Source organism: Monodon monoceros, unplaced genomic scaffold, assembly GCF_005190385.1.
Source record: "Monodon monoceros isolate NGI ecotype Baffin Bay Population unplaced genomic scaffold, NGI_Narwhal_1 Super_Scaffold_3, whole genome shotgun sequence".
Taxonomy (NCBI): domain Eukaryota; kingdom Metazoa; phylum Chordata; class Mammalia; order Artiodactyla; family Monodontidae; genus Monodon; species Monodon monoceros.
In genome coordinates this window covers 42,418,122-42,430,361 of record NW_021703780.1, presented here as the reverse complement: position 1 = coordinate 42,430,361, position 12,240 = coordinate 42,418,122, and the positions used below count along the sequence as shown (strand labels likewise).

The following is a 12,240-nucleotide window of genomic DNA, read 5'->3' as shown; positions in this document are numbered from 1 at the left end:
GACACTTCAATATCCGGTTTTGTTATTTCCCCTATTCTGTCTCCCTTTTTTAGCCCCTTCACTTTCTATTGCTTTTACCTATTTTTGCCTTACCGAAGGGATCCTCCATTCTGTGGCCCTTGTCTTCTCGACCATGTTTTTCTAAACACATTTCCACCCTCACATCACAACTCATAAGACAAGAAGATGTAATCCGTAGACTTAACTGATAGAACTATTTTAGTTGACTTTATTGATAACTTTGAAGTGAAATCATCCCTAGTTTTGATTCAAGTCAACACATATATGAATGCCAAACATACCAATAACACAATAATCAATTTCTTTGATGATAATTGGTTCAGGTGGGCTTTGAGACTTAAAAAAAGGGGGTGGGGAACAGACAAAGCCTCCACTTGAGAGAGCCTTTGCTGTCTTTTATATAGATGTTTCATGCATTTTGAGACCTGGAAGTCTAAGTCTGAGTGGATAGTTTTTTGTGGAAGTGAGTGTATCAAATAGCAGGGTATTGCATCCAATGACAAGAGTGACAGGAGGCTCTGAACAGGAAAGGAGATGAGAAAGTATATTACCAACAGCTCCATTCAGCCTCTCTCCACCCAGGGCTGATGTTGTCAGAAGCCAGCTCCTTGGAAGTCAAGGTTTGAGATCTGTGCTGAGACTAATTGGTAGAAAGCACAGGAGCCAGACTGTTTCAGATCAGTAATAAAACTCTCAGGGTGGGTCCAGGAGAAGCAGCCCAATACAAGAGCTAGAAAAGTAACTGAGGATTTTGTTACTGAAAACTTATTCTCAAGGAGTCTGACCTCCAACACAGTTAAGACATTTTTAGTTCAAGATTGTTTTAATCCCCAACTCATATATCAGATTATCCTATATTTATAAAAGTCTGACCTTCTTGGGAAGTGAAAAATCAACCTCTTCTGAATGTAAAAACAATAGAGGTAGAGGTCATGATTTTTTTTTCACTTTTGTGGTTATGAAATAATTCTGTTATTCACCAGAAAGTTGGAATGGAAAAATCGAGCTATTTCAAATAATACCATTTTTATAACAGTGGTCCTTTTTGGGGGAAGAATTAATTGCAATCAAATTAAGCATACAGATTTTTAGTGAAGTAAGTGATCATAATCAAATCTTATATTTAAATAAATTGGAATATTAAGAATAAATTATTTTGTTTCTTTTTAAATTTTATGGCATTTTGTGATATTTTAGGCAGATTCATGACCTAAATGTAAATGTATATAATGTACACTGGCTGATTATTCAGTACATCTTGCCTAGTTAGGTATTACAATTCATCTTTGTGTAAGAAAAAAGGTATGATTTTGATTAATTAGGCTATCTTTTAGATATATAACTGCCTAAAGTAATTGTTAAACATTCACCTAGCAAGGCATAGAAAGAATTGTCTCATTCACTAAATTTCACTCACATGGAACTCATTAACAAAGTTATAATAGATCAATGACAGAAATGCTAACTAATGATCCCAGTGAAAATTTTAATGTGACTAGCAGTCACTCCACAATCTTAAATATTGCACCCTAGGAGGATACCAAATATCAGTTAGAGAGGTTAATGTTACAGAAGGTTTCTTGGCTACTGAAGCCCATTGGAGATTCTTTCCCACCTTTTATAAACAGTGAGATTTACTGTGTTTTATAACCATGAAATTAAAGTCGGCAGAGTTAATAATCAACCTCAGTCCCACACCATCTGCTATATTTATAGATAAACACTGTCAGTGACTTGTTTATCTTAACTCCTACCCTAGAGGAATTAAACATTATTATGAACTATATCGTAAAATCCCTGTACATTTGACAGGAAATCAAGATTAATTTCAACCTTACAGTAAGAACAAATTTATATAGTATTCTCCCCAAATGAGCTTCAGAGATGGGATCATTTCTCCTTTTTCCTTCCAAAAGCCTTGTACAGCAGTGGCTGAGAGCTGATGCAGACCAAACCTCTACTTTGTATAATTTATATGAAGTGGTAAATGCATTGCAAAAAATGTGGTAAATCAGACACAAAGTAATGATTTAAAAATAAGTGTCAGAATTCGTGAAACAGAAATTAAACTTAGCACAAACTGCAAATCTGTAAACCTTCAATTAAAATTTAAATAAAGCATAATCTAGAAGAGTCTCATTGGAGGAAAAATTTGATGAAAATGAACATTTTCATAGAACAGTTTTTAAAATATATTCTTGTAGCTGTCTTTTTTTAATGGAAGTATAATTGATTTACAATGTTGTGTTAGTTTCAAGTGTACAGCAAAGTGATTCAGTTTTATATATATATATATATATATATTCTTTTTCAGATTCTTTTCCATTATAGGTTATTAAAAGATATTAAATATAGTTCCCTGTGCTATACAGTAGGTCCTTGTTGGTTATCTATTTTATATATAATAGTGTGTATATGTTAATTCCAAAATCCTGATTTACCCCCGTTAATGCATCTCATGGCATAGTTAAAATTCTATTGTCTTCTTTCTAAGTTTAAATAAAAGAGCACCAATACCATGGCAACATCTTAGTGAGAATGAAAATTCAAGGATGATCTTCTTGGGTATCCCAGGGTCGGTTTTATTCATAATTTGGTCAATAATGTCTCATCTGAAGGTATGTAAATTAGAGGTGAGTTTTGAATTGTTTCACCTAATGATCAGCATTGAGATTTCATGTATCATGGACTCTTTTGATCATCAGTGTATGAAAACGTCCTGCTGAAGTGGATCTAAGGAGCATTGCTTCTGGGAAGAAGGGAAAACATATCAGCATCTACAAGTTTGAAAAACCAATACTTTAGTAATACGATAAATCAGGGTGTAGACACCTAACATGGATATAACATCATTTTTACTAAAATGTATGTAGTAAAAACTAAACCAACTAAATGATATGCTTTCCCTAAACAGTCATAGTATGCATCAATGAGGCATATTCTTTTATTTAGTTCACAAACTTCAAAGAAGATAAAAGCATGTCTTAGGTTTATTTTCTTCCACTGTGGCTAAACACACTGTGGTTGCCAGGGGCTGGGGGGAAGCGGAAACTTAGGAGTTATTAGTCAACAGGTATAAAGTTTCAGTGATGCAAGACGAATGAGTCTAGGAATCTACCGTACACCATAGTGCCTATCATTAGCAATACTGAATTGTACGCTTACAATTTTTCTGAGAAGGTAGATCTTAGGTTAAGTGCTCAAATTATTACTAAACGCAAGTTTGTGTGCCCAACACACAGTGAGCCCAAACAAACTGAAACAACAGAGTTTGGAGCAGAGAAAGGTTTATTGCAGGGCCCAGCAAGGAAAACGGGTGGCTCATACTCAAATTACCCTGAACTCCCTGCAGGGCTCCAGAAAAGCATTTTAAAGGCCAGGGGAGGGGAGGGGTTGCAGGGTATGTGATCAGCTCATGCACAATTCTCTGATTGGTTGATATTGAGGTAACTGGGAAGTTAACATTATCAATCCTTAGGCATCAGAAGTTTCAGGCTACATGCTCATGATCATCAAGTAGTTAATTTCTTCCATTTGGTCGTGGTTTAAGCATCTGAAAAACTCAGGAAATGTGCATCAGATGCTAGGAGCTAAAACAGAGGGTATGGGGGAGGGGTCTGTCCCAGGAAAGCCCCATAGGGTCCTGATCATTTACATTATCACACAAAATAATAATAGAGGATGGCAGGGAATCTTTGGAGGTGATGGATATGCTTATGGTATAGATTGTGGTGATGGTTTCACGGTGTATACTTATCTTCAAACTCATCAAGCTGTATGCATTAAATATGTACAGCTTTCTGTATATCAAAAACAAAAACAAAACAAAACCAAAAAGCATGTAAATGAATAAGTATACCTTCAAGAATATTTGCCTAGATCTTTTGTCATGAGCCAAAAGCTCAGTGTTAGTAAATGACTGCATTGACAAGCCTGGTAACCACTCTTTTATCTGTGGTTGAATGACAGTGGTGTTCACATGTCTAATGGATTTGCTTGGTGATTATGGTGAGTTTCAACTGCACTACTAAAATATTTCAAATGTTCTATGTTTTTCTTAATAGTTTCTGCAAATAATGAAATAGCCACTGAGATGGCAATTGGAATGCAAATGATACTATTTCTGAAAACTAACACTAGATTTTATCAATATAGTATTATTGTGTTAGAAGGCCATGTTTTGAAGCTTGAAAGTAAGAGAAGAATCTGTCATCTGTAGTTTTGGGCTCATACAAAATAGATCTAAAGATATAGATCAAAAATAGGAATAGAATATTTGTGGTTAGGGTATATATCTGTAAATACGCGAGTGTGTATGTAGGGTAGAATTACAAAATTGGATGGGACTTCTTAGATTATTTTAGTCAAAATTTCAGTGCAGTGTTCCATTCTGCCTCATTCTGGACTGTCATCACCATTCCAGGAATGAGCCGTTTAATACTTTTTGCCCTTCTATTACTATTGAAGGTCAGTTCGAATTAAAATAGGAAGTAGCATTCTAGGCTGTTCTTTTATCAACTCAAGATGATAAATCTACTTTCCTTTGTTGGTATCACTGCCTAGCTCTCTGGCTGCTACATGTATATGTGTGTTTGTGGGGAGAGAGATAGATAGGGAGAGAGAGAGAGGTCTCACTCTCGCTAGACCACACAGAGCAATGCTTTCCAAACATTAATATGAATCTTCTGTTTATCTTAAAATGCCAATTTTGATTCAGTAGGTCTGGGATAATGCAGAGATTCTGAATCTCTTAAAGCTTCCTAGGTGATGATGATGATGCTGGCAGAATATATGTATTCATATATATGTACACAGAATGGCAGAGAGAGATGCATGTATGTACTCATGTAACATACAAAATGCTTTACTTCCATGTATATGGTGCTTAATACTTTACAAGGCATTTTGACAAACACTGTTTAAATTTTATAACAACTAGCCACATAGGAATTATTAGCTTAACTTAAAGAAACTCAGACTCAGAATAGCTGTCTTGTCCAAGATCACAGAGTTGATAAATAGTGAAGATGTAATTTGGAGCAAAATTTTCTACCAAATATATATTTTTAAAAATGTCGTGGAGACCACAAAAGCATGTAAAGCATTTTCAGGTTTTTCTAATGTGGCAGCCATATGGATTAGGAAATAGATTTGAAAAATAATAGGGACCAGTTGAATTTGATAGTGTTGTAAAATAAGAAGCATTTAGTAGTATTATCTGATCACAAATCTCCATGATTATATATATAATATACATATGTATAATTTTCTGTTGATGAAAATCACAATAGAAGACATAAAATCTAATAACTAAAGCATCTGAAATGCCTCACGTATACCTGTAGGATTTTTCAACTTGCACACACCTCTGAAATATGTTCATCATTTTCAATTTCAGATCAAATAAATCAACCACTTTAACTTTGATATTTAACAGAAATATTTTAAAAAATGAATGCCGCAATTTTCAAGGTGATATCTTAGACTATGATATCAATATGAGTATTTTCCGTTTTTACAGAGGTAGAGTTAGGACCGTATGTAAAGCTTTCCAGAGTATTCACCAGGCAAAGGGCATACAAAGAATAATACACAAAACAGCAGTGTAACTATTTTTTGTTGTTGCTGTAATGTATGTCTACATCAATATAACCTGAGTCTCAGATGAAAAATATGAAGTAATCCCATGGTTTAAATCTGCCTATATCTGGAATGAGTTCAATAGACAAAAATGTGTTCCCAAAATTGAACAGTAATTTTTACTGTGAATTACATTCTAGGAGATCTTGAATTTTTACCTTGAATTATATAGGAAGTCTTGTAATAAGAAAAATGTAAGCTAAGAATGGGAATAATCTACACTATATTTTATTAATTTTAAAAGTTTATGTTTTCATGTCTGGAGGTTTTTAACGTACAGAATTTTTTTAATGAAAAAGTATACGTGACAATACCATTAATTGTCCAGATAGTTTTCTGATGTCTTTGGAACTGAATGATTCACTAGTGTCTACCCTTTTGGAAACGTACAAGAATTTGCCTGGCAGGTGTACACAATTGTTTCATACACTGATGGAAAACACCAAGAAAAAGAGAGTTAGGGAAAAAAATAAAGGGTAGAGATACATTTTTGGAGAGTCTTCATAGTCACTTGGAATGATGAGGTGATTCAGAAAATGTTGTAAGTTACTGAGTTTTAAAATGAGAAAAAAGGTATACAATTGTAGTATTTTTTCAATGCACATACATTTGCGAATCTTCAGCAAAAAGTTGAATATCAAAGTATGAGATATACTGTTAATTCTTCTTAGACAGCAACCTTCTTGAGAATAGACATCATATCCATCTAATTTATAGTATAACATGGATGACACAATGCCATGCCCATGCAATTATCTGATGGCCGAAAAGTGTGTATGAGCAAGTTTCATGTCTGAAATAACACATCTGTCCCTGTGCAGTGACATACATTTTGAAATATATAACTATATCATGTTTAGTTCTTTCTCATCTTTAACTGACATTAGCCAAGGGTCTTCACATTAATCACATATTTTTCACATATTATCACCACTTCTTAAAATGTAAATTCAGTGTCCCAACTGCCATGCATATTGTTGCCCAATCAAAAAAAATCTGTTAAGAAACTATTTCACCTGGTGATTAATTCTAGCAGTCAAGTTTGTTCATTGATGGGCGAAGAGTAAGCATCTTGGTCATCGGATGAGGAGAATTTTGAGAATTTCTCTGAGCTTCAGTTTTCTCATTTGTACAATGAGACTAGTAATACCTATGTTTGCAAGACTTTTGAGAGTGAAAAATAATATTAAAATTAATATTAAAATAACAGAGCTCTTGGGAACTTCCATGAGAAGAAATATGCACAGGTGGGGATGAAGGGAAGGGAAACAGGGATAAGAGAAGGGATTCCTTTTATAGTTCTTTATCTCCTTCCCTTTTCCCTTCCTTCCTTTCTCCCTTGTCCCCTTTCCTTAGAAAGATCTCCTGAGGCCAAATGACTGAAGTAAAACCTGTCATTTTCTATTTCAGAAACCTGATTCCAGGTAGACATAGTAAAGTCCAGGTTTGTTAGAAGAGGCAGAGTTTTCTAAGCTGTTCCATGAAACACTAGTTCTGCAGAATACTTTTATGTGTTAGAAAAATCAAAGAGCCCATAAGTAGACAACTTTGTAAAATTCTAGGTAAGACAAAATAAACTATGTGCTTTTTTGCTGCAAGTATATACTATACTAGGGGGACATACTTTACCTACATTTATTTTCTCCATGGGTTATATCTGGGAATTCATTTAAAAATCTTGCAAAACAGGGGCATATGTGACTTAGATGCAAATATTTATGTATTTGGGTGGGCATAAATATTTATTAAGGATTCTTATTTGTACTTAGTCAATGGAAATTCAGAGAACACCATACGAACAATATTTTGTGCCCATCAATGTAGGCTCTAATTTATAATCCTTCCCTCTATTAAGCACACATATTCACAAGCACCTGACACCATAATTTCTCTTGTTCTCTACTCCTGGGAGTCAAGAAAAATTTTCACCCTGTGGTTTGAGAGATGTCTGACCTCCCAAACACTACTCTTATTGCCTCTTGGAGTGGTTTGCGTGATGCAACATTAATTCCAGGTTTGCTGCTAGTTAATCTACTATTCTTCAATTTCTCAACGTGTCCTCATGGGATATGGAGAATTTAGAATCTGCCCTCTACTTTGGAGAGCCATTCCAGCAGAGCTAAGAGTTCATGGATCATTTATACCTAATCACCTATAAATGTCCACAGGACCATAGGACAGAAACCAGCATATTTGGACCCAAGTAAAGATTTTCCAGTTGAGTAATTATTTCCTACTTCAAAGCTAGCGCCATGACGATCAACCTGGGATACATTCGGGGGATGGTACATGACCCTGTTCTCATGAAGTTCTCAATGGAATTTTGCATAAGGTGAATAATGTGATTCAAGCGCAGTGGGAATTGATAAGGGACACCTAGGGAAAAGGTACGCATTTGATGAATGGTGGGAAATAAGGTTGATTTACATTTTGGGTGTCCTTGAAAATTGGATGAAGGCGTTCAGATGTGGGAGAGATGAAAGCAGGGGCAGTGGAGAGCACACAGAAATAACAAGATCAGTCAAAGTTCAAGAATTAGTCTATCCATGATGGGGAGGTCTAATAAGTAAGATACAGCAGCAGTTTAGGCATGGGAAGATGAAAAATAAAAATAGGTGGGAGAAGTTGGAGTGGAGAAGAGAGGAAGTGTAAGGGCATATTTAAAACAAAGAGCTTTCTGTTGGAAAGCAGAATGATCAGAAAGCAGAGTAGCAGAAGCATCAGAATCAGATCTGGATTCTGCCTCCCCACAGAGTTGTCATTTTAGGCAACTTACTGGTCCTCTGTTCCCTTAGATTTAAAATCGGATAATGCCAACCACAAAATTTAATTAAAAATTAAATGTGACAATATATAAAGAGAGTTTGGAACTGTGCTTGGCGCAAAATAAGTGCTCAATAAATTACATCATTTTAAAATATTATATAATTTAGAGTTTTATTTGATATTAAAAATGCAAAGTTAAATCAAAGATGACCCTTAGGTTCTTGAGACAACACGATGTATCAGAATAGATTTGGCTTGAAAGATGAAAGAGTCATAGAGGGGAGAACTGCCACGTTTACCTCTCTACTTTTCAACTTGACTGTTCATAGCAAAGAACCCTGGCTTTGGAACCAGAACTCCATCGCAATCTTAGTTGAGTCATCCACTGGCTGCAGTAGCCTTGGACAAGTTAGTTTAACCTCTGAGCCTCATGCTGCTCACGTGTAGAAAGGGAGTTGAGATAGATTGTATTATTTATTTATTTTTAAGATTGAAGTATAGTTGATTTACAAAGTTGTGTTAGTTTCAGGTGTACAGCAAAGTGATTCAGTCATATATATATATATATATATACATATATGTATATATTCTTTTCCAGATTTTTTCCAGTATAGGTTATTACAAGATACTGAATATAGTTCCCTTTGCTATACAGTAGGGTTTTGTTGTTTTTCCATTTTATATATAGTAGTGTGTATCTGTTAATGCCAAACTCTTAATTTATCCGTCCCCCCAGATTGTATTATTTTCTAGGAGGATTCACTCCTCTTTCACTGTAATGAATTAAACTCCTACCACCCAATGCCATGTGGCTTAGAGAACCACCTTCCGTGAGAAGAGTCTGTTTTACTGCCCCCTGCCGTTGGGCTTGACCTTGACTTGAGTTAGTCAAAAATGTGAGCAGTTGAGACTTCCCTTGTGGCACAGTCCTTGAGAATCCACCTGCCAATGCAGGGGACACAGGTTCGATCCCTGGTCCGGGAAGATCCTACATACTGTGGAGCAACTAAGCCTGTGTGCCACAACTACTGAGCCTGCTTGCCACAGCTACTGAAGCCCATGAGCCTAGAGTCTGTGCTCTGCAACCCGAGAAGCCACCACAATGGGAAGCACACGCACCGCAATGAAGAGTAGCCCCCGCTCGCCGCAACTAGAGAAAGCCCATGCACAGCAACAAAGACCCAATGCAGCCAAAAATAAATAAATAAAAAATAAATACATTTATAAAAAAAAATATGTGAGCAGCAATGATGTATGTTATGTTCAAGCAGAAGTCTGAGTGATTCCGTCACTTAGTTTTTGTTTCTACCACAAAAATGTCATGTTCCAAAGAGTGGCCATGCCTTTAGCCTAAGTCTAGAAATGGGGAGCAGAGCCTCAGCTGTCAGCCCAGAGCTTCCTACATGTGGCATAACCTAGAAATCAGTCTTTGGGTCTGTAAGTCACTGAAGCTTGGAGATTGTATGTAACTGCCTAACCCTGCAAAAGTTGACTAATTCAGGGGTAATAATGTACCACAAATGAAAATTGTTGACAAATGGTAGCTTCTTAATTAATATTACCTCTTTTTCTTCTCTCCTCTCTTATAACTCTCAATTGAATAATAGGTAGAGGGAGAAAAAAAGGGAAAAAAAGGTTAAAGAAAGGTGAGAAAGGAGGAGAGGGCACTTGGAGAAAGGTGGTGAGACCATTGAAGAATGGTCTTCATTCTGGGGATGAGAATGCTTTTCTCTGTTTGGGGGGAAATATGGGGCCATGGGATGTATAGTCATGCAGTCTCTCCTTATCTTTCATGTACCAATACTAATGTCATGTTCACCTTATTCTTAAAAAATAAGTATGAGATGCAATGTCATTATCTCTACTGGGATTAAATTATACTCAAATTAAATAGGGCCCCATTACTTTTATTCCTAAACTCCTTTGACTTGCATTACAACACAAGATAGTAGGACTTTGTTAATATGGATTTTCCAGCTGTTTCTTCACATTAAATAATCCCACAAAGACATAATGAGAATTGAAAATAAAGAGAGGCTACCAGTAAATACAGACAATATAGTGAGGAGCAGTATGGCATTGTGGAAAGAGGCCAGCCTTTGGCTTCAAGCCACAGACTCAAGTCCTTGCTCTAAAATTTGTTAAATGTGTGACTGGAGGTACTTAAACAAAAAAACCCTTCTGTACCCACTTTCCTATTCTATTTGATGAGGATAATAACATTTATTGACTTGTTGTGAGGATTAAGTGAGACAAGACATATAAAGTATATTGCAGAGGGTCCACATAGAACCTACAATTTTTTTTAATTTGAAAAGTATGTTTTGATTGTGGTTGCATATAAGTATTAACTATGGAGCATTTAAAATTAGATTCCTTGGCCTTATCACTATAGGTTTTGATTTAATAGGTCAAGAGAGAAGAGAGAATTAAAGTACTAGACATTCTTAATTTCAAAATCTCTCTAGATGCTTTCAGTGTTATGGTCAGGATAGAGAACCGTTGGTAGAGAGTAGAAAACACACGGTTTTGGAGGTGAAAGAAACAGATAATATTGTAAATCACACTATTGTGAGCTAGTGGAATAGAAGTTGTTAGAGAGGAAGAGAGGAAGAGGTTGGAGAATTATGTTTTTTAATAGATCACAGCTTTGAAAAAAATCAGGAATGGGTGGGCATGGCCAGATACAGGGATAGTCACTGCCAAGCCAGTTTTACCAATGGAAGATAACTATATTTGGATCAGTAAGAGACCTTACCACCTCACAAGTTCCCTTTCAGCTACCTGGCAGCATTAAAAGAACAAAAACAATTAAAACCAACAATATTTCCATTGTAGAGGAGGGGTGTTGGAATGGAAGTTTGGGCCAAAGAACAGTGAGAAAAATCAACTGGGTTGATGCAGCCATGTAGAAGTGTTGGAAGGAGCTATTAGGATTGTAGACATATGCTTAGTGTACATTCTTAATGTAATAACTACCATATGGACTTCAAACAAAATACCATTGTACATTTCAGGCTGTCTGCTACACTAGGAAGAGTGAGAGACTTGAGATGCAGGTATGGAATAATGGCTGGTCTGGAAACTTAAACATTACCCACAGCATCTTCTTACATAGACCTCAGGGACACACAGCAGTGTATCCCTAAGATAAGGTGCCCTTTAAAGAAAGCTCTGCAGTCTGATTTATGTGGCTTCCCTCCTTTCAGATTGCCTTGATTCCCACTTGAAGTAGATGTACCATCAGGGACTAGTGGGCTCTGGCCTCTTTCTGAAGTTGAGTTGCTTTGAAAGTCCCTACCATATGCCTACAGTGTCTGAACAGCTGACCCAGGTACTAATGCAAGAGTAAAACATCAGTCCCAGAGTTCTAGCAAACTCTGAGTGTATTGCAAATTGGGAACACCCAGTGTTCAGTGTCAGTGGCAACCAAAGGAAGCCATTCCACCCTAAGCTGGAAGCCAGCAGAAATGCAAGAGACAGTGGGAATAATCTCTGTCACAGACACACACTTTAAAAACATCACCAAATACTCACACTGCCCAACAAATCAGCTTTTATCCATTCCACACTCTTTTACCTAGTTTGAAAACCAATTTGTTTACTGTGATTTGTACCACAAACCCCCAGTAAATGCTCTCCAAAGAGTAATGGGTGAGAAGAATAAGAATTATGTTTACTAGATACCAATGTAGTGTTAGGGCATTCTTGCAACTTTGAGATTGAAAGAATATTTACTGATGTTTGCAATTCTGTAAAGGGTCTTCTTGAACCCATGAGAAGAACTTGAGAAGATGGTTTGAGACAATCTGA

General features: G+C 36.2%; 1 protein-coding gene across 1 annotated transcript in view; it reads right to left on the bottom strand.

Moving 5' to 3' along the window:
• Positions 1 to 12,240, bottom strand: part of GFRAL (GDNF family receptor alpha like) — a 56,726-nt gene that overhangs the window by 2,981 nt on the left and 41,505 nt on the right.